The sequence below is a fragment of the Jaculus jaculus genome, chromosome X (genome assembly GCF_020740685.1).
Source record: "Jaculus jaculus isolate mJacJac1 chromosome X, mJacJac1.mat.Y.cur, whole genome shotgun sequence".
Taxonomy (NCBI): Eukaryota; Metazoa; Chordata; class Mammalia; order Rodentia; family Dipodidae; genus Jaculus; species Jaculus jaculus.
In genome coordinates this window covers 4,368,553-4,391,160 of record NC_059125.1, presented here as the reverse complement: position 1 = coordinate 4,391,160, position 22,608 = coordinate 4,368,553, and the positions used below count along the sequence as shown (strand labels likewise).

Genomic DNA, 22,608 nt, shown 5'->3' with positions numbered 1-22,608 from the left:
TATAGTGCTTACCCTAGCATGCTTGAGGCCCTGAGTTCAATCTCCAGTACCACTAAAATATAAAAATAGGCTGGGCATAGTGGTGCATACCTTTAATCCAAGCATTTAGGAGGCAGAGGTAGGAGGATTACAGTGAGTTCAAGGCCACTCTGAGACCACATTGTGAATTCCAGGTCCGCCTGGGCTAGTGAGACATTACCTCATAAAACCAGAAATAATTAATTAATTAAATAAATGAGTAAAAATAGATTCAAAAATATGTTTACTTTCCTCTACAAGGTTCTTAGGAAGCATTAGGGCTTTGTTCCTATTTATAGCTCTCTTGTCAAATTTTATTGTGTAGGATGGTGATTAGGGCACAGCATAGAGACAGCTCAATTAGTACCTTAGAAAATTTTTAAATTAAAAAAAATTTATTGTTTTAGTTTTTCAAGGTAGGGTCTCACTCTAGTTCAGGCTGACCTGGAATTCACTATGTAGTCTCAGGGTGGCCTCAAACTCACAGCAATCCTCCTACCTCTGCCTCCCATTAGAAGGTTTTTAAAAATACATGATTGCAATTTAAAATTTGTTAAAAGTGAAGAAAACAACTTGGTTAAAGTATTGAGGCTGACATTCCTGTTCTTTCCATACAGTTTGTGTTTAAACTTAGTGCCTGGAGGATGGGGTGGAGACTTTAATGTTCACAATTATGCAGTGGCCTTGAATGTCTAAAATGACATTTTCCCAAATGATAAACTTCATTTACTTATTGGGGTGTGTTGTACATGCCATAGGACAACCTTAGGTGTCTTCACATTTTTTTTATAGCTTTCTTTTTCTTCTCTCTTTTTTCTCTTCTCTTCTTCTCTCTTTTCTTTCTGTGTGTGGGCATACACATACCATGGCAAGCACGTGGAAGTCAGAGGGCCAGTTTTTGGTTGATCCTGGCCTTTCCACCCCATGTGAGGCACGGTTGTTCACTCTCTGAATTCTCATTCTGCAATTCTTGGCTATACTCATCTCCTTCTTCGGGATAATTATTCTGTCTCTGCCTCCCATTTTGCTATCAGCATGTTGGGATTACAGAAGCTCACTACGGCTTCCAGCTTTTTATATGGGGCCTGAGCATCAAACTCATTACTCAAGGCTTAAGTGGTAATTGCTTTATCCATTGAGCCATCTTCTCAGCCCACGTCCACCTCTTGAGTTTGGGTTGCTTTTTGGCCTAGAACTCATCAATTAAGCTAGACTGGCTGGCCAGGAAATCCTAGAAATTTGCCTCTCCTCACCTTACCTCCCCAGCACTAAGATTACAATTACCATGCCTATTGTTTTTTTTTTTTCTTTTATTTTGTGGTAGGGTCTCGCTCTAGCCCAGGCTGACCTGGAGTTCACTATGGAGTCTCTGGGTGGCTTCGAACTTACTGCAATCCTACCTCTGCCTCCCAAGTGCTGGGATTAAAGGCATGCACCACCATGCCCAGCCGTGCCTGTATCTTTTTTTGTTTATTTTTATTTATTTATTTGAGAGTGACAGACTAAGAGAAAGGGCAGAGAGAGAGAGAGAGAGAGAGAGAGAGAATGCCAGGGCCACCAGCCACTGCAAACAAACTCCAGATGCATGCGCCCCCTTGTGCATCTAGCTAACATGGGTCCTGGGGAACCGAGCCTTGAACCAGGGTCCTTAGGCTTCACAGGCAAGCGCTTAACTGCTAAGCCACCTCTCCAGCCCAATGCCTATACTTTGTAACATGGGTTCTGGAGTTCAATCTCAGGTTCTCATGCTTGCAAGGCAAGCAATTTATCTACTGAGCTATCTCTCCAGTTCTAATGTAGCAAATAACTATAAGAACAAACTGTGGGAATGAGCTATAAGAATGAAATATGGGAATGAACTATAAGAACAAACTGTGGGAATGAGCTATAAAGATAAAATATGGGAATGAACTATGGGAGTATTTCTTATAGACCTTACAAATAACTTTTCTGAGAATATCACTGTGAGATGCCTTTCTGCTAAATTCTTTCCTTGTATCTTGCCCTGAAGTTAATCTTACAACCATGAAATCCACTGCTTAAAGCAATGTGAGGACTTTTCCTCTGCCTTGATGTACATTTTACCTGAACAGCTCAGATGACCAATATTGACATGCAATGTTTAGAGATGATGACTGATCTTCAGCTATGCTCTTTTCCCAATTTCCTCAAGTGGCCCGGTAAGACTTTTGACCCAGAACAAGTGTGTATCCGTGAGAAGTTCTGGCCATAGCATTGAAGACAATATGGTCAGTAATATATTGCCCACAGAAGGACCACAGACCTATTGAAGGCGACAGGCAGGCTTAGTGTGATTACATTTGTTAATGGAGTGTGTATGTATTCTGGGTCAGCAGATTCCAACAGGTCATACCCCCAGATCCTCTTCCTTTAATAAATATTTAAAAGATTATTCAAGGTCAAAAAGTTCCTTGCCCTTTGCTCGTGCAATGTCCAACTTGTTCACCTATTACTGGTTTTTTGGTTGTTCAATAAAAATGCAGCTGCAGAGACATCACTGCAGCAGCCTCATCAGAAGCAGCGGGTTCCTCTTGGTTTAAGTGACTCCAGTGTTCAGTCCTTTCCCTCAGGCTCTGCTCCTAGAAACCTCTAGCCTACTCTCGGAAATAACTCCAAGGACTAGTGTTCCCTCTTAGGCTCTGCTCTAAAAAGCAGCTAGCCCACTCTTGGGCAAACAAATTCAAGAGTCAGTTTTTATAATTCTAGGCTATGCTCCCCAATTGGGCACCCCAGTATGCACTTTAGTTATTTTTTTTTTTTTGAGGTAGGGTCTCACTCTAGCCCAGGCTGACCTGGAATTCACTATGTAGACTTATGTTGGCTTTGAATTTACAGAGATTCTTCTACCTCAGTGTCCCCTAGTGCTGGGATTAAAGGCGTGTGATACCACACCCGGCTCAGTAACTTTTATTTTTATTCTTTGTTTTGCTTTGGACTTGAGACGGCAACTCACTTTATAGACTTGGATGGCCTGGAACTCATTATGCAGATCAGGCTGGCCTTGAAATTGCTGGGATACTCTTTCCTTTGCCTCACAAATTCTGGAATCACAGGCTATACCATCATGCTTGGTTTTTATTTGCATTTACTTTCTGTTTTGGTATGGTATACACTTTAAATAACTGCATGCAAGATTTGAAATCTGATTTGAGCTCAGAATAGGGTCAAGGAATTACTAAATGTTCACCTCTTCCTACAAACACTACAAATGTATCAATTTATGCATTGATTTGATTCTTTCACTTTTTAGCAGGTCCTGGTTGCATTATGAGTTTTTTTTTTTTAATTTTGGTTATCAAGATATACTGTATTTAAAAAATATTTTTGTTTATTTTTATTCAGTTATTTGAAAGTGACACACAGAGAAAGAGGCGGAGAGAGAGGGGGGGGAGGGAGAGAATGGGTGCACCAGGGCTTCTAGCCACTGCAAAGGAACTCCAGATGTGTGCGCCCCTTTGTGCATCTGGCTAAAGTGGGTCCTCGGGAATCAAGCCGCAAACCAGGGTCCTTAGGCTTCACAGGCAAGCACTTAACTGCTAAGCCACCTCTCCAGCCCTAAATTAATTTTTATTAACAACTTCCATGATTTTAAACAATATCCCAAGGTAATGCCCCCCCCCACTTTCCCCTTTGAAACTCAAAAAGTATGGAATATCTCATGAATTTGCGAGTCATCCTTGTGCAGGGGTCATGCTAATCTTCTCTGTATTGTTCCAATTTTAGTATATGTGCTGCCGAAGTGAGCACAAGATATCCTGTATTTTATCTGACAGCCCTAAATTACATGTATGTGGAGTATGCAGGCATTCATTCAGCAACAAATGTTAGTGTTCTGTCTAAATAAGAAAAGAGCTCAGGTAAATGGGAGACTATTTTTTTTTGGGGGGGTTGGTTTTTCGAGGTAGGGTTTCACTCTAGCTCAGGCTGACAAGAATTCACTATGTAGTCTCAGGGTGGCCTCAAACTCACAGCGATCCTCCTTCCTCTGCCTCCCAAGTGCTGGGATTAAAGGCGTGTGCCACCACACCCGACTGTACAGTGGCATTTTTAAAAACTCTTTTTAACCTCTTAGAATGTTGAATTTTCTCTCAAAAGAGGAATTAGCTAAACTGGATGAGGCTCCTAGAAACCCTTACTAAAAACAAGTTTAAAAGAAAATGTGGGCTGGAGAGATGGCTTAGCGGTTAAGCGCTTGCCTGTGAAGCCTAAGGACCCCTGTTTGAGGCTCGATTCCCCAGGACCCATGTTAGCCAGATGTACAAGGGGGCGCACATGTCTGGAGTTCGTTTGCAGTGGCTGGAGGCCCTGGCGCGCCCATTCATTCATTCTCATATTCATTCTCCCCCCCCCCCCCGCCTCTTTTTCTGTCCGTCACTCTCAAATAAATAAATAAACAAAAAAAAAAAAAAAAAAGAAAATGTTCCTTAGAAGGAAGGCCACGTTTGTCTATATGGTATGTCACATTATAAAACATCTAATATTGTTACTTAAAATGACACTGGACTCAGATGAACGCACTAGATTTTCCTTACTTTGTTTTGTATTTTTACAGACAAACTATCTTTCATTAGATTCAAAGGTAATGCTGCTGAAATTTCTAGTAAGTACAAAGACATCCACAGGGGTGATAATGGAGTGATTGTCTCAGGAATTCTGGCTCCACGTGGGTGAAGCATGAGGTCACAGTGCTGTTACTTTGCATCTAGGGAGGCAGGAGCCTCTGCTAAGCCTGACTCCATTTTCCCTCTCTGCGAATTCACTACTCTTACCTGCAAAATTTACTAATATGCTTCCTGAGAAAGCAGACACTTTCCTTTCCTCACCGAACATTCCCCATGCTATGAGAAAGAAAGCCTTGCTCTCTTTGCACCGAGTGGCCAAACCTTGCATATTGCTACTTATCGTTCATCACCAGATTCAAAGCAAGAATAGGTTTAATGGATTTTATTTAAGACATCTGTCTATTTCCTATCACAATGGTGCTCTTTCAAATTTGGTGGCTGCTAGGACCTCATACACTATTTTCTGTGCTTTCCGTAAACCCCAGCAAAATCCAATTTTTCGTCACTACATTTTTAAGAGTGGAAATCATCATGTAGCTTTACATAGATTTGTCTGCAATGTCTTTCACAAACTATTGGGTCTTTTTTTCTTAATTTTCAAAAGAGTGCATTGGAACCATCCCCTTTCCATACTATCACCTCTTCATCCTCATTAGAATCCTGCTGCATGGTGGATATTAAGATCGGTACATTTCTACTGGCTCGACGATGACTTCATTGCATTCTTACCAGCTGGGGAATCGTGCATGGCAGAGCATCGGACCGAAGAAGAGTTGTGGGTGGCAGCAGCTGGAAGCAGCAACAGCAGCAGCTTGCCTGCACCCAGCTGCTGCATAAGGAATCCTCGGGCTGCTAGCGTTTTGCTGCTAAGTCACCCCAAAGGGATCGCGGGCTGCGGGACGAGCGTCCATAAGAATGCGTGTGAGTGCGTGTACACAGCTGCGACAGTTCGATAGCATTTTTATCAACGACAGAGATAAGTCATCCTTCATCCTTTCATCTCCACGCAGTGCTTCGGCTCCCGCCCGAAATGTGCTCTCCGCCTCCCTCCACCTCCCCACCCTCCCCGCATTGGTCCCTTCTGAGGGAGGCCAGGATAGCTGCGCTGCAGGCAGGATTCCCCTTCCCCCCCCCCCCCGCAATGACAGGCGAATTCCGGGGCCTCCTCGCCCCCCCCCCCCCGCCCACCTCCGCAGCCACCCCTTTCTCAGTCACGACCTCCCCTCCTCCGTTCTCCGCCCCTCCGCCCGCGTCAGCTCGCAGCTCGGCCCCGCCCCTCCCAGGCTCCCAGTCCAGGTTGCTAGGGCCTGGCTGGGCAACCAAACCTGGTACGCCCGGAGGCGAGCCGCGAGCGCGCTCGGCTTGTGGAAGGCACCAGCTGTCTGAGATTTCGGGGGTTCGAGAGCGAGCGGCGGGGCGGGGCGGGGCGGGGCGCGCGCACCCGAGCCCGAGCACGAGCGCTTTCTCTTCATTGGCTCCCTACCAGAGGTGGGCGGGGCTAGGGCGGGACCTAGAAGAGCCTGAAGAGCGTGTCTATTGGTGCGAAGGGACGAGCCGGGGCGGGGCGATCAGCACAGTAGGCTGCGCATTCGCTTCGGTGAGAGGGCGGGGCCGAACGTTTCCATTAGTTGTCGCTGCCGCTGAGGAAGGTAGAGCGGTGACAGCGGCCTCTGGACCAGTGGCTTCCCCTATTGGAAGTGTGGGACTCCGCGGGTGAGTAGTCGTGCCGGTCCGCCTGTCCTTGATCGCCTCACGGGAGTCCCGGGTCCACAGGGTTCTTCCGAGAGAGGGGACCCACTCGGTCCCCTGGAGCGATCGAGAGAAGGGGCGGCGGCGCCGGCGCCGGTCCCTCCTGTACGGGGCGACGCGGCTAGGGCGTCCCAACCTGGAGTCTCCCATTCTCGGCGACCCACTGCGCTTCCGGAAGGGCTTCCCTGACAGACTGGAGCTGTCTTTTGGGGTGCCGGGAGGCAAGAGGGTGTGGAAGAGGGGCGGCGAGTCGAGACGGCCCGGCGGGGCTCCCGTCAGCTGCAGGTCTGCGGCGTCCCCGCCCCGGCGCCCCTGTGGCGAGAGCTCCCGGGGGCTTGCGGCGAGGAAAGCCCTTTTCCGTGGGCGTCGAGGAGGAGCCTGAGCGCCGAAGCCCCCTGCCCAAGTCCAGAGACCGCCCGGGACCCGCTGGGGTCCCTTCTGACCTTGGCTGCCCGGGACGGTGGGCGAACGACCTGCCCGCCTCCAGCCTCGCGCTTTCTCTAACCTTCCCCCAGACAAGTTTTCTGGCGTTGCAATGAAGTTCAATGCTGGCGTGGTTAGGGAGCCGCAGAAATTGGCCCCTGTCTCAAACCTTCCCACCCTTTGGACGCTCACAGAAACTGAATCCCAGGATTTAGAACCGTCTGCCAGAACGAACAGGTCCTTCTCGCATTGACACGTTTTGTGCCCACGTTGGGGTAAAAAATAACCTGAACATATTTCGGTGTAAAAGACACATCTTCCTTCAGGGATTTGTTTTTTTTTTTTTTTTTTTTTTTTTTTTTCCGCTTCATTTGAGTGGTACAGCACAGATGCTTGAATAAGAAAAGCCTGACCTTAGTGAGATTAGATGCTGTGGTATTTAAACTGTTGCAGATCAGTATTCTGTTAACACATTTTTCGTTGTTGTTGCCTGAAATTTAAGCTGATTTTAGAAAGTATTGTTGACACAGAATGATTTCTTTTCATGCACCCGATTTAGGTTTGTTTGAACGTAATGGTTATGTAGTCAATGTAAAAGATTCCACAAATTAATTTGAGAGCATTTCACTGAAAACAGGAGACATAAATATGTATAGGATTATGGTTTTAGGTAACATCTTCTGGAACATTTCCAGTTTGTTTCTTTCTTGATGAACGGTTACAAAAAAGAGACATCTTTACAAGACTATTCAGAATAACAAATGAATGTCACTTAGATGTGAATTTGTTATTAATCCCTTCAAATATTTTAAGATATTTTCTTAAATGTGAAGAGGCTGTATTTCCTTGTCCCTGTTGTCTAGTTTTGAAGGGGATAAAATGATTTTGTATTTTAATAACCCAATTAGGGTTCGATAATAATAATAAAAATGTAAAAAGAATCTTTTTCAGACTATGATATTTAAGTACCTAGCAAGCCTTTCCATTTCTTTATTAAAAGTACTATTTTAGGCTTGAGCATTTTTGGCATTGACGCTGGACCCAGAGTAAGGATGCCTGCAGCATTACCAGTTTTGACACCACTAGTGGGTGTTTCTGTTGACAAATGCAGAGAGGAGACAGAGAGGAGAACATTTGGGAAGGAAATCTTTTTTTTTTTTTTTTTTTTTCGGCGGGGGGTGAGGCGGGTATTAAGGTGCTTGAGGAGAAGGAGCCAGAAGAAAGCACTGGAGATTTGGGACTTGGCACTGTGTATGCTAGAGCATTTCACAAGCACAAGGAAACCTAATGGGGGGGGGGATACTGTTTGATTGTGTTAAATAATAGAACTTCATAAGAGGCATACTAAATAAAGTTACCTGTACCAGTAGTTTAGAGTAGTTGGGGAGGTGGTCCTCATTTGGAAACTCCTTTTGAATTGGCTTGTCTATTCAGTATAATCAACCCCATAGGTAATTTGATACATAGAAATAAAAACAATTTGCTGTTTATTTACCATATCTCCTAGGCCTGTTTTTTTTCTTATGAAAACAATTTTACATATTAGAAAAATTAATTAGAAAGAGCATTCTTTCCCCAGAGAGCAATACTCCCCCCCCCCCCGCTCAGTCTTATAATTTATTTGTGGTTTAGGGGATTCTTGGACTTTTTATTCCCTTATCTCTTGCCTTAATTTTTTGCATTTGTAAGGTCCAGAACTGAATCGGCCATTGTAATATTCTGGGAGTTATTTAAATCAGCGTGTCATCCACTGTGTTCCCTGGGGTTTTAAAAGGAAAGGTTTCTATTGGAAGAAATGTCAGGGCCATCTCATATAGATGAGTAATAATAGAAGGTTGAGTGATTGTGAATCAAGTCTATTCTATTTGAAATATTGCATTTGATTAGGACCAGATTTTACATGGGATTTCTGCTTTGAAGGTGCAGCATTCTTACATCACAAACTGAAAAACAGAGGTGAGAATTTCCTTCAAGTATGTTTTTTTCCCCTGTCCTTGTTTGACCAAGGTGGCTAAGAATCTATGAGAGATTCTCAAGAGTTGCATTGTTGGAAATTACAGTGGCTTCACTTATGGAAAGTTAGCTTTTCAATATAATTTATCTTTCAGTTTACTTTGTAATAGAAAATTCAGCCATATCTGATAAATAGAATTATGGGGAAATTGTAAAGGAGTAAGCAGTGAAATCAATTTTCTTAAACATGTCTATTAAATTTTCTTTTATCAAATACTCCCTTAAAAAAAACTTTATTGACAACCTCCTTATGTAGACATTATACCATGGTCACAATCCCCTCCTACCACCCTCCTTTTTCCACTTTCTGAATCATTTCTCTACTTTATCTCTTTCTTTTCTTTTTTTAAAGTTTTTTCGGGGTAGGGTCTTACTCTAGCCCAGGTTGACCTGGAATTCACTTTGTAGTCTCAGGTTGGCCTTGAACTCAGAGATCCTCCTACTTTTGCCTCCTTCTAGGATTAAAGGTGGGTGCCACCATGCCCAGCTCTACCCCTTCTTTACAACTAGTCACTTCTATTTTGATATCTTTTTTTCTCACTCCTATTGTGCAGGTTCCTTTTTACCCCTTGAGGCAGGGTCTGCCTGTCACCCAGGCTGATGTGGAACCTGCTCTGTAGTCCAGGCTGGTCTCACAGTAATTCTCCTACCTCAGCCTCTTGAGTGCTGAGATTAAAGGTACATGAACCACCTATGCCCAGTTCTACTCTTTCATTTTGACAGATTTGGTGATTATCTTCTTTATTTTGGTACAATTTTAGTGTTTGGATATTTGAAAATGTGCTAAGATAGAACTTTATTTTTGGCAGTTAGTATGGGGATGTGACTTGATGTCAAATAACGACATGTCATATTTAAATGAACAAAAGAATCAACTTTCATAGATACAAAATGTGAGCGAAATCATATTTATATAATTCTAAACTTTGGGACAAAAGTCGCAGAATTGGTCGTACTTGGTTGCTTCTGGAGTAGAAAAGCTGTTTACTCAATTAGATAATTTTAGGTCTTAAAGTTTTATTCCCAGCAACATCAAATAATAAGACAACATCAAATTCCTGGATAGACCAGGAGATAGACTCTCAATGATTGATTGTTTACCACCTGATAATGGTGTCAGTTGGACTACCTACTTCAAGTTAGGATAATGCAAAGAATGCATTTAGACCTGGGGATGTAGCTCATTGGTAGTGTGAATGGCCTTGGTTTCCATCCCCAGTACCAGGAGGGAGGGGAAAGTAGTCTACATTTAAACTCTGCAGACTTTTCTATTTTGTTTTCAATCTTCAGACTCAACATTAGAAATCTCAATTTTTGTGGGGAGTGGGGGAAGGGGTTGGGTTGATGGCTCAGTGTGTTTGAGTGCTTGCCCTACAGTCACTAGGGCCTTAGAGGGCCTGAATTTGGTTCTTAGCACTTATTTAAAAAGCCATGTGTGAAGGGCTGAAGAGATAGCAAAGTGGTGAAGGTGTTTGCCTGCAATGCATAAGGAGCCTGGTTCGATTCCCCAGTGTCCATGCAAAGCCAGATACACAAGGTGGTGCAGGCATCTAGGGTTCATTTGCAGTAGCTGGAGGCCCTGGTGTGCCCATCCTCCCTCTCTCTCTCTCTATCTCTCTGCTTGAAAATAAATAAATAAAAGTATTTTTAAAAAAGCCATGTGTGGCCATTCATGCTTGTAACCCCAGACCTGTTGGAGCCAGAGACCTAGGTTTAGTGAGAGATTCTCTCATGTGATCAGTTGAAGAGGTAGAGGAAGACACTTGATAGTCTCCTCTGTCCTCTGCATGTGTGTGTATGGGCTGTGTTGATTTGCACACACATGTGCATATACTGTCATATACACAGTGCACCACAATACTGTGCATGCACACACACGCACTGAAAAAAAAAAAAAAAACCTGCTTCAACCTCCCAAGTGCTGAGATAACAGACAATGAGCCGCTATGGCTGTCCTGAATTTTAACTTTTGACAATTTCCAAAATGTTTCCTTTATATAGAACAGTGCATGGATGACTGAATTACTCAAAGATCTGGCCTCATTTCTCAGCCAGGTTTATACATTTGTTCATGCTGAGTTATGAACATGGGGAGCATTTCTGTCAGTGGGTATAAAAACTGACATTTAAGCATTTAAGCTGTGCATGGTGGCATGTTCTTCTAATCCCAGCACTTGGGAGGCTGAGATAGGATTAACGTGAGTTTGAGGTCAGCCTGAGCTATAGAGTGAGTAACAGATCAGCCTGGGCTAGAGTGAGACCCTGCCTCAAAAACAAAATCAAAAACAAAACAAAACAAAAAGAAATTACAAATTTGGGAATAGGCAGAAAAATATTTGGTTAAAGATACCTAGGTTGTATTGAGCTCTTAGAAACATTTGCTTTTACAGGATGGGTAGATGGCTTAGCAGTTAAAGGCATTTGCTTGCAGTCTGTTGACCCAGGTTTGATTCCCAGTAACCTTGTAAAGCCAGATGCACAATGTGGTGACTGTATCTGGGGTTCATTTGTAGTGGCAAGACACCCTGGTGGTGCTCTTTCTCTCTTAAATAAATAAATACTAACAACGGAGAAACCTTTTTTGGGGGGATAGATCTAATCAGGGTCAGATGTGGTCCTTCTTTGGACAGTCTTCTTTCTATACAATTTTTACAGCATTACATTTATTAATCCTTACTGAATAGCAGATACTGTGGCAAATGATTTATGTATGTATTTATGTATGTTTGTATGTCTTTTTTGCAGCATCTCTCTGAGGTAGATGTTTTTCTTCTTTTCCACATACATGTCAGATGGGCTCAGAGGTAATTTGCATAGATTAGCTAGCTAGTCCATAGAAGAGGCATAATTGCCATCTAAACCGGTCTGACTTGAAGCTGTGCTCTTCAAAACCATACTTTCTGCTTCATTTGAGGAGTTTTGATTCCTCAAGACCGTTTTGAGTTCATTCTCTACATGTTATACCATGCCTGGGGAGGTATAAATAGGCTGGGTGGACTGGCTGGACCACATTGGCGAGGCTGTCTGACCTTTAGTGACCTGTGGAGCCTGGAATAGAGCCATTAGGACTGCTGGGTAGGACAAGTGGAAGTCCAGACTTTAACACAGTCTCATTAGTTATGTTTCTTCATAAATGAAGATTTTATATAATCATATCTCAATTTAATTGAACACTGGTATTGTGTATTTATGCATGTTTCATTATAATTTTTTTAAGGTAAGGGTCTCACTCTAGCCCAGGCTGACCTGGATGGAATTCACTATGTAGTCTTATCCTGGCCTCGAACTTGCAGCAGTTCTCCTACCATGGCCTCCTGAGTGCTGGGATTGAAGGTACGTGCCACCATGCTCTGTTCCATGATAACTTTTTACTGACTTTAATAAGCTTGCTGCACTAAAAAGACTATGAAGATACTCCTTGAATTTAGTTTTGTGTTATTGATGCTGTACTCTTTTTTTTTTTAAAAAAAAAGCAAAATAATTTTATTTATTTGTGTATGTGTGCACTAGGGACCATTACCACTGCAAACAAACTCCAAATGCATGTGCCACTCTCTGTGTTTAGCTTTACATGGGTACTGGTGAATTGAACCCAGGCCAGCAGACTTTGCAAGCAAGCATCTTTAAGCACTGAGCCATTTCCTTAGACCTACTTTATAGTTAGTTTTGTTTTGTATTTTATTTTAGAGGCTGGGTCTCACCAGGCTGAGCTGGAAACTCATTCTGTAGTTCAGACTGGCCTCAAACTCATTGTGATTCTCTTAGCTCAACCTCCCAAGTGCTGGGATTAAAGGTGTTTCCCACCCTGCCTAGCCTTCCCCCTCACTTTTTAATGGTTCTCTGGGTTGAACCCAGGGTTTTGCACAGTTGCTGGTCAGACATGCTTCTACACAGCTATATCCCAGCCTCTCCAGGATTTTTTTTTTTTTTGGTGTGTGTGTGTGTGTGTGTGTGTGTGTGTGTGTGTGTGAGAGAGAGAGAGAGAGAGAGAGAGAGAGAGAGAGAGAGAGGGGTAGTCTTACTAATTACCCAGGCTGGCTTTGAACTTACAATTTACTCTCTATCTCAAACAAGCCTTGAACTCTTAGTCCTCCTATCTCAGTGTCCCTCCCATTTTTTCAGTAGCTGGGATTACAGGCTTTAACGAATAGGCCTGGCTAGATTTACTCTTGAAGTGGAAGCAATTACAGTTTGCAGGTGTGCATTTTTTCTGTAATGATAATGACTTCAGTAAGGTAAATGTAGAAGTGAAGTCTATAGAGGTATGTTCCTGTACCTTAGTACATAAGAGGTTAGACTCAGACAAATTCTGTTTTATTAAAGTAGAATTTTTTGGCAGGAGAGATGGCTCAGCAATGAAAGTGCTTGCCTTAACTTTGCCCAAAAGCTTAATGACCTGAATTCAATTCTCAAGTATCCACATAAAGCCAGAGGCACAAAGTGACACATGCATTTGGAGTTCGTTTGCAGTGACTGGAGGTCCTAGTGTGCCTATTCTATCTATCTATGAATCTCCCCCCCAACCCGACTTGTAATTTTTTTTTTTTGAGGTAGGGTCTGGCTCTGGCCCAGACTGACCAGGAATTCACTATATAGTCTAAATGGGTCCTTGAACTCATGGTGCTCCTTCTACTGCTGCCTCCCAAGTGCTGTGATTAAAGGTGTGGGCCATCATGCCCAGCCTCTTAACTATTTTTTGTGCACATGCATGTATACATATGGGTGCATGTGCATATGTGCATATGTGTGTGGAAGCCAGAGGTGGATGTTAGGTGTCTTCCTCTGTTGCTCTCCATCTTATTGAATGAGGCAGGATCTCTCACTTGAACTCACAGTTGGCTGATTCTGCTAATCTAGTTAGCCAGTTTGCCCCAGGGACTCTCCTGCTTCATCTCTCAAACTCTGGGATTACAGGTGGTCTTTCACACCCACCACTGGCATGTACATGGCGGCAGAGGGCTCAAACTCCAGTCCTCATGCTTGTATGACAAACGTTTTATCCATTGAGCCCTTAAACCATCTCCCATGATCATGATGATAATTTTTTAAAAGCAAGACCCATTATTAAAAGAACCAAACAGTTGCTTAGCTTAAAATAACACTTAGCGGTCCTTATGAGGGAGGAAAAGGATTTAACATTGTTTTCTTTAATAAAAATCCCCTTTTGGCTGGAGAGATGGCTTAGTGGTTAAATGTTTGCCTGTGAAGCCTAAGAACCCCTGTTCAAGGCTTGATTCCCCAGGACCCACGTTAGCCAGATGCACAAGGGGGTGCATGCATCTGGAGTTTGTTTGCAGTGGTTGAAGGCCCTGGTGTGTCCATTCTCTCTTTCTCTCTCTCTGTCACTCTCAAATAAAAATTTAAAAAGAACCAAACAGTTGCTTATATTAAAATAACACTTAGAGGTCCATATGAGGGAGGAAAAGGATTTAACATTGTTTTCTTTAATAAAAATCCCCTTTGGGCTGGAGAGATGGCTTAGTGGTTAAGTATTTGCCTGTGAGGCCTAAGGACCCCAGTTCAAGGCTCAGTTCCCCAGGACCCACATAAGCCAGATACACAAGGTGGCACATGCATCTGGAGTTCCTTTGCAGTGGCTGGAGGCCCTGGTGTGCCCATTCGCTATCTGTCTGCCTCTTTCTCTCTCAGTCTGTCGCTTTCAAATAAATAAATGAAAACAAATAAAAAAAATTTTAAAAATCACTTTTGTCACTTAGTGATGAATATTGTAGAGCCTTAGGCCAGAAATCCTCTCTGCTGATGCCAGAGGGATGTTCTGCACAGATGGGGTTTATACATATTTTTGTTGGTTTCTTTACAAAGTGCAGGCTTGCTGAGGTATAATTTACATGTCATACCCTTTTTAAGTACACTAGCCATTGATTTTTTTGGAAAATTTATGGAGTCATATAATCATTACTCTGATCCATTTTTTGAACATTTTCATCATTTTCCAAAAAACTTTTCTGCCAACATAATTTTTTTAACCATGTTTATCTGCTTCAACTAGACTTTTTAATCATCTGACACTGATGCACAAAATAATGTAGAGCTTTTTTTTTGAGGCAGGGTCTCTCTAGCCCAGGCTGGCTTTAAATTCACAGCAATCCTTCTACCTTAGTCTTTTGAGTGCTGGGATTAAAGGTGTGAGCCCCCAGTCCAGCTAACATAGATCTTAAAAGAAGTCTTTAAAAGTAGCTTCTTAGACATATCACAGTTTTTGTTTTCAAATTTTTGCTTAAGTATGATACATAGAAGACTATGAAGGACATATTACAGATGGCATAAATTAGCTTGTATTTGGGGTTTCAATTTTATTTTGATTTGTTCACTTTTAAACTGGCAAATAAAAGCAGTAGTCTTAGTGATGTGTTGGAAATGCAGAGAAAAGAAACCCAGAAAAAAGTTATGTAATTATTATTAAAAAAATTATTATGGGCTGGAGAGATGGTTTAGTGGTTAAGGTGTTTGTCTGCGAAGCCTAAGGACTCATGTTTGACTCTCCAGATCCCACAAAAGCCAGATGCACAGTGATGCAAGCATGCCTCATTGCACATGTGCACAAGGAGGGATTTGTGTCTGGAGTTTGACTGAAGTGGCTGGAGGCTCTGGTGCACCAATTATCTCTCACTCTAGCATTGATAAAAGGCAGTGTGTTGGGCTAGTCTCAAAAAATTTTTATTATTTGCTATGTGTGTGGTGTTTGCATATGTGTGCACATATATATCAGGGTACATATATGGAGGTCAGAGGAAAACGTTTGGATCAATCCTTTGCCTTTTTACCTCATTTGAGGCAGGATTGATTGCTCTGTTTGGTTTCTTTGCTGTGTTCTCCATGAGCTTCTGAGAAATTTTCCTGTCTCCACCTCTCATTTTGCTGTCAGAATCAATATAAAGTTATTAAATTATTTTATTTGTATGTGTATTTTATTTATTTATTTATTTATTTATTTATTTATTTATTTATTTATTTATAAAGAGTGAGAGATGAGAGAGCGAATTAGCATGCCAGGGCCTCAGGCACTGCAATCAAACTGCAGATATATGCGCCACCTAGTGGGCATGTGCAACCCTGCGCTTCCTCACCTTTGTGTGTCTGGCTAGTGTGGGATCTGGAGAGTAGAACCTGGGTCCTTAGGCTTAGTAGGCAAGCGCCTTAACTGCCATGCCATCTCTCCAGCCCTTTATTTATTTAATTATATTATATATTATATATAATATATATTATATATATTATATATAATATATATTATAATATATATATATTATAGAGAGGAGAGAAAGAGAGAATTGACATGCCAGGGCCTCAGCCAATGCAATCAAACGCCAGATGCTTGCTCCATCTAGTGGGTATATGTGACCTTGCACTTTTCTCCCCTTTATGGGATCTGGAGAGAGATTGAACATGGGTCCTTAGGCTTTGCAGGCAAGTGCCTTAAATATTAAGCCATCTCTTCAGCCCTGTATGTGTGTTTAGTGTGTGTATATGGCTGCCCAGGGCCTATTGCCAGTAAATGCCAGACACTGTGCTACTTTTTGTATCTGGCTTATGTGTGTAGCTTGGTAGTTGAACCCCTGGCTGGCAGGTATTGCAAGCTAGTGCCTTTAACCACTAGGGAATCTTCCCAGTATGCCCTGCCTTACTTTTTTGTGTGGGTCTCGTACTTGAACTCAGGTACTCTATCTTGAGCAGTGAGTGTTTTATACACTGAGCCATCTTCCCAGGCTCTCATATAATTACTTTGCAAGAAAAAAATATTTGTATTTAGGACTATGGACAGAATCATTGGTTTTATTTATATTAAGCCAGTAACATTACACTTTGTATTATGTGAACTCCCGTCTTTTTTGACAGGTCACATCTATTGTGTGAACTGTAGAGCAGTCTTCAGTGAATTCAGGTATAGAGACATTCTCTACCTTCTGTGTTGCTTCAAATTGGATTGTTGTGGGATTTAGACATGGCTTTCTTGTATCATCATCTTAGGTATCATTTCTGGTGGACTGGGGAGTAAAGTCATGTTGGAATATAGAATATGATAAAATTTTCCAGCATAGGCTGATCTGTGCCACCTTGCAAGGCATTCATTTTTGCTTAGTGTGTTAATCATGTACATGGGCACTGCTCATACAACAGCTTAGGTATGTTGGTTTTTGGTTACACATGATAGAGGAATACAAAGCTTGGCTGGAAGTGAAGTGTTTTGAAAACTGTTCTTCATTGTAGTTAGACGAGCATTTCTGTGTGGGAAAGTGACCCTTACAAGTGCCAATCAGGTAAATCAATAACGCAACATGGTGGGTTGTGTCTAGACTTTTAATAACAAACAGATTAGACACACAACATTGTTCTGATATTAGTTTACTGTCAGTTCAATCATAACTGGTTTGAAATAGTCTTTTATATTGTCTGTTTAATGGTAATGGACATGATTCTTTTTGGTTTTCTTTTCTATTGTTTGTAACAGTGAGGCCTAATATCAAATAGTAGCATGTGAAGTGCTTGCTAGCATTAATTTTTAGATATAGATGAGATTGGGTACATTTGGTGTGGTATGGCCATAGACAATTTTTAGATTTAGAGCTAGTGATTATTTATTTAGTTAGTTTTGTTTTTTGAGGTAGGGTTTCACTCTAGCTCAGGCTGACCTGGAATTTAATATGTAATCTCAGGGTGGCCTCGAACTCACAGTGATCCTGCTATCTCTGCCTCTCAAGTGCTGGGATTAAAGGCATGCACCACCATGCCTAGCTTAGATCTAGTGATTTTGACAGCAAGAAAAACTTAGGTTTCTAGGACCCAACTGTTGCAGTCAGGTTTGCATTGCTGGTAGAAATCACCAGATCAAGAGCAGCTTTTGGAGAAAGAAGGCGGTTAATTTTGGCTTACAGACTTGAGGGAAGTTCCATGATGGCAGGGGAAAACGATAGTATGAGCAGAGGGTGGACATCATCTCCTGGCCAACATAAGGTGGACAATAGCAACAGGAGAGTGCACTAAACAGTGGCATGGGGAAACTGGTTATAACATCCATAAACCTGCCCTCAACAATACACTACCTCCAGGAGGCCTTAATTCCCAGATCTCCATCAGCTGGGAACCTAGCATTCAGAATACCTAAGTTTATGGGGGACACCTGAATCAAACCACTGTAAGGGTTCAAGAATCACTGAAGAAAGACCCCAGACTCAAATAGTATGTAAAAGCAAAGAGTGTTTATTCTGCAGAATCAGACAGCATGTGGGGTTCTACTATTCATGCAAAATGGTGACTCTTGAGAGGAGCTCACATGCTCCTTTTAAGCACAGCTAGAGGAATTTTGGCCGGCTTAGTCTTTTCTAACATGATTGGCCAATTTGAACAGTAGCTGTACTTGCACTCTTTTGATTGGTCCTAAGGTTTTGGCCACTAGGTCTAGGGGAACTTCAGGTGGGTTAGGTAATTTTTAAAATGACTGGCTAGGCAAGCAGCAATTACAGTTGTTCATCTATGATTGGTTGGGGCAGAATGGTTGATTGATTGGGGCAGAAGGGTTGCAGAAGGTGAGAAAAGGACATGTCACCAGGAACTGACTCAGCCCCTGGGTGGTTATCCTTTCTGGCCACAGGATAGGATCACTGATGCTTAACATCCCACCATTTCTCAGAAGTCCTGTCTGCCTCTTTGGGAAACTGGAACTTAGGCCTAGTTAGGGTGGCACCTTACTGAAGCCTGTCATGGTGTCATTTTGGTCCCTTCACAACCACATTTGGCTCCAGACACCATAAACTGAAACACATTCAGTTCAACTTTAAAAGTCCCCATAGCTGGGTGTGGTGGTGCATACCTTTAATTCCAGCACTGGGGAGGAAGAGGTGGAAGGATCGCCATGTCTTTGAGGCCACCCAGAGACTACAGAGTGAGTTCCAGGTCAGCCTGGGTTATAGTGAGACCCTATCTCAAAACAAAAAAAAAGTCCTTATAGTTTTTATTCATCTTAATAATGTCCAAACATCATTCTATGATCTTTTAACTGAGCCATAATATCTAAAAATAAAATCCCCCCCAAACCCACTATGGCATAATATAAACACTCACTCTACAAAAGATGGCATTGGGCATAACAAAGAAACATTCAACCAATACAAGATTTAAAACAGGGCAAACATCAAATTCTGTAGCTCCAAGTCCAACAACTCTAGCCAGTGACAAACCTCCAAGTCCGATAATTCTAACCAGCAACAAGTCTCTGGAGTTCCAATTTCGCCTCTCCAGTTAGGCTACCTAGAAAACTTCATCCGGAGCTGGCAGCATCCCTTAGCAGCCATCTTGTGGTCCCAGCATCTCCACTGGGTCTCCACTGCAACCACGGTCCATCCTCATGGCTCCATCGGGGTCTCCATGCAGGAAATCCAACAAACGTGCTTCACACTGTCCATAGCTATTTCCAAAGCACAAGACCATGGTGCATACTCAATGACCCTCTCTTTCCTGCATTGCTTATACTCCACAGTACCAGGTAGGGTGGCAATTTGTTAATCCAGGGAGGGGGGGATAAAGCAGACTTTGAAGAACAGGACACTCCTTGAGCATTCAGGCTCCTTCAAAAGAGTGTATTCCTGTTGCCACAATGCAGGTCAGCTGGCTCAATCTCAATGGTTGTAGTCTCCCAATTGCAGCTGAACAGGCAGCAGTTTCAGCCTAAAGAGATTTCTTTCTGTGTCATATCCCTCTGCTCATACCAGTCCATTTCTACACAATGCATCCATGCACAAATTCTCAGGACATAGGCATAACAGCAAGCCCCACACAAACTGCTAGCCCAGTCCAAGGAGAGCTCTTTCTCACCCTCATAAGCAAAACCTCACAGTCCATAGTTCTTACTGCATTCAGGTCCTTCAATCTGACCAGAGTAATCCATCAAGCTGTACTTACAGCATTGCAAGGCATCTCTTAGGCCAAAGTTTCAAATCCTCCCACATTCCTCTTGAAAATCAGCTCTAAAAGGTCAAAGCCACACAGTCAGGTGTCTAGAAGCAATTCTACTCCTCAGTACCACTTTACTGTTGCAATCAGGTTCACATTGGTGGTAGAAATCACCCAACCAAGAGCAGCTTTGGGGGAAGAAAGAGTTTATTTTAGCTTATAGAGTCAAGGGGAAGCTCCATGATGGCAGGGGAAAATGATGGCATGAATAGAGGGTGGGCATCACCCCCTGGCCAACATAAGGTGGACAATAACAACAGGCAAGTGTGTCAAACACTGGAAAGGGGAAGCTGGGTATAATATCCATAAGCCCACCCCCAATAATACATTCCCTCTAGGAGGTGTTAATTCCCAAATCTCCAGCAGCTGGGAACCTAGCATTTAGAACACCCAAGTTTTTTTTTTTTTTATTATCATTAGGCCTTTTATTCAGATAGATCAATCTTATTGTTGTCCAAAATTTTCATAGTCCCATCATCTTAACTATGGTGACAGAGAAGCCAAGGTATCACCAGTTGATTTTTTATTTTATTATTTTTATTATATATATACATTTATTGACAACTTCTATACTTACAGACAACAAACTATGGTATGTCCCCCCCCCCCCCCACTTTCCCCTTCATTACTCTGCTCTCTGTCATATTCCCTTCCCTCTGTCCATCAGTCTCTCTTAATTTGATGTCATCATCTTTTTTCCTATTATGAGGGTCTTGTGTGGGTATTGCTAGGCACTGTGAGGTCTTGGATATCGAGGCCAAATTCTGTCTGGACAGTTGTATGTAGGGAGTTGTACCCTTCCTTTGGTTCTTACATTCTTTCCACCACCTCTTCCGCAATGGACCCTGAGCCTTGGAGGGTGTGAGATGTTTCAGTGCTGGACAGTCCTCCGTCCCTTCTTCTCAGCACTATGTTGCCTTTTGGGCCATCCCAGTGGTCATCACCATCTGAAAAGAGAAGCTTCTCTAACCAGAAGTGAGAGTAACATTAATATATGAGTATGAACATTAGGTGTAGTTATTTCAGGGCAATTTTGTGAGAGTAATATATGTATATATCCAGACAAGAGCAGGCTTTAGACCTCTCCTGCCATAGGCTTTTGTTTGGGTTTTCTGTACCAGGCACGTATGCCCTCCTATAGAGGGAGCCTTCAGCCCAATTAGAGAGCAGTGGGTTTCCCCCAGGGCAGACATGCCACTATTGCACTCGTAGAACACCCAAGTTTATGTGGGACACCTGAATCAAACCACCACACCAACAAAACATGTGGATGAGGAAACTGTGTGTGTGTGTGTATGTGTGTCTGTGTGTGTGTGTGTATGTATGTATGTATATTTTATTGCCTTAAATTATTTTAGATATGTTACAGATTTACATATTTGTATTATGTGTAAAGATTTGGTTCTTGGTAGCATGAAATTGTATTATAATAATCACAATAAACATAGACATAGGAGAAAGATATGGCAGATAAAAAATGGCAGTTGAAGAATAACTTACTAACTTGGATTTGCCAGGTTATGCTGATATTGGCCAAGTGTAGAAATGAGTTTATTAGGCTGTTGAGATGGCTCATTGGTTAAAGGCACTTACTCATAGGACCTGATGGCCTGGGTTCGATTCCTCAGTACCCAATAAAGCCAGATGCACAAAGTGGTGCATGTGTTTGGAGCTCATTTGCAGGGGCAGGGGGCCCTGGCATGCACATTTATTCTTCTTCATTCTCTTTCTCTTTCTGTGTCTCCTTTTCCCCTCTCTCTCCTTGCAAATAAATCACAGACATACACACATAAAGATTTTTAGTTTCTTTTTAAAAATTTTTTTTTTGTTTATTTTTTTATTTATTTGCGAGCAACAGACAGAGAGAGAGAGAGAATGGGCATGCCAGGCCTTCTAGCCACTGCAAATGAATTCCAGATGCATGCGCCCCCTTGTGCATCTGGCTAATGTGGGTCCTGGGGAATCAAGCCTTGAACCAGGGTCCTTAGGCTTCACAGGCAAGCACTTAACCACTAAGCCATCTCTCCAGCCCAAGATTATTAGTTTCTTGATGACTAGAATCTTTCAGACTGGCAGGCTGGTTCAGATGTGACACATTCTCAAGTTCATCCACATACTCAGACATGCCATCCTGGTTTATCAACTTCTTTAGGACATACTGACTTTAGTCACTAGTAATTATTTATAATATTACCACTAAATTCTAGTTGAGCAATGCACATAAGAAGAAAGAGGTTAAGTTCTTGTGAGATGTGGCCGAGTGCCAAGGCCAGACACCATTCGATGGCTGCTGCCTGGAAGTGAACAAATCGGAGGAGGCTCTGCATTGACCAGGGCTAGGTGCCACTGTGAGATGGGGTTGGGGAGCGCTAAGTCTGTGCAAATTGGTATATTGTTCTTTATCCTTTTTTCCTAAAAATAACCTGTATTACATCCAGATGATCTGTCCTTCCTTCATTTGACAAATACTTAATGAGTACCTACTGTGTGTCAGACTTCTATTGGCCCTGCCCTCCTTGACTTTACAGTCTTGAAATAGAGGTAGAGGGGAAGTCCAGAGCTCTGTGGGAGGACACAACATGGTCATGTTACAGAGTGGAGTTGGCAGGAAGGCCACCTCAAGGAGGTGACTATAGGTGAGGAGATTCCAAGGGGGAAGGTACAAATACCTTGAGGCAAGGTGAGAGAGCTAGACTCTTAAAAAGCAACAGTTTTAAAGATCTGGAGGGGGCAGTCCTGGGAGGAGATGGAGTTAGTTTGCAGTGGCTGGTTGCCCTGGCACACCCATTCTCTCTTTCTTCCTCTCAAATGAATAAAAGTAAAAATAAAAAAATGAATAAATAAATAAAACTGG

The 22,608-nt window shown here is 42.6% G+C and overlaps 1 protein-coding gene and 1 non-coding gene across 4 annotated transcripts in view; one reads left to right on the top strand and one right to left on the bottom strand.

Annotated features, from left to right (window-relative positions):
* Positions 1–3,679: 3,679 nt before the first annotated feature.
* Positions 3,680–3,786, bottom strand: LOC123456796. The gene has a single exon (XR_006634674.1). It is a non-coding gene; the product is annotated as a U6 spliceosomal RNA (small nuclear RNA).
* A 2,432-nt stretch (positions 3,787–6,218) lies between these two features.
* The window catches only part of Cdkl5 (cyclin dependent kinase like 5), a 233,979-nt gene continuing 217,589 nt past the window's right edge, over positions 6,219–22,608 (top strand). For 2 of the 3 annotated variants that reach the window (XM_045140408.1, XM_045140406.1), the window contains exon 1: positions 6,219–6,314. The gene's annotated coding sequence lies outside the window, so the exon portion shown is untranslated. The remainder of the gene's footprint in view (positions 6,315–22,608) is intronic. The other variant, XM_045140407.1, reaches the window with a different exon arrangement.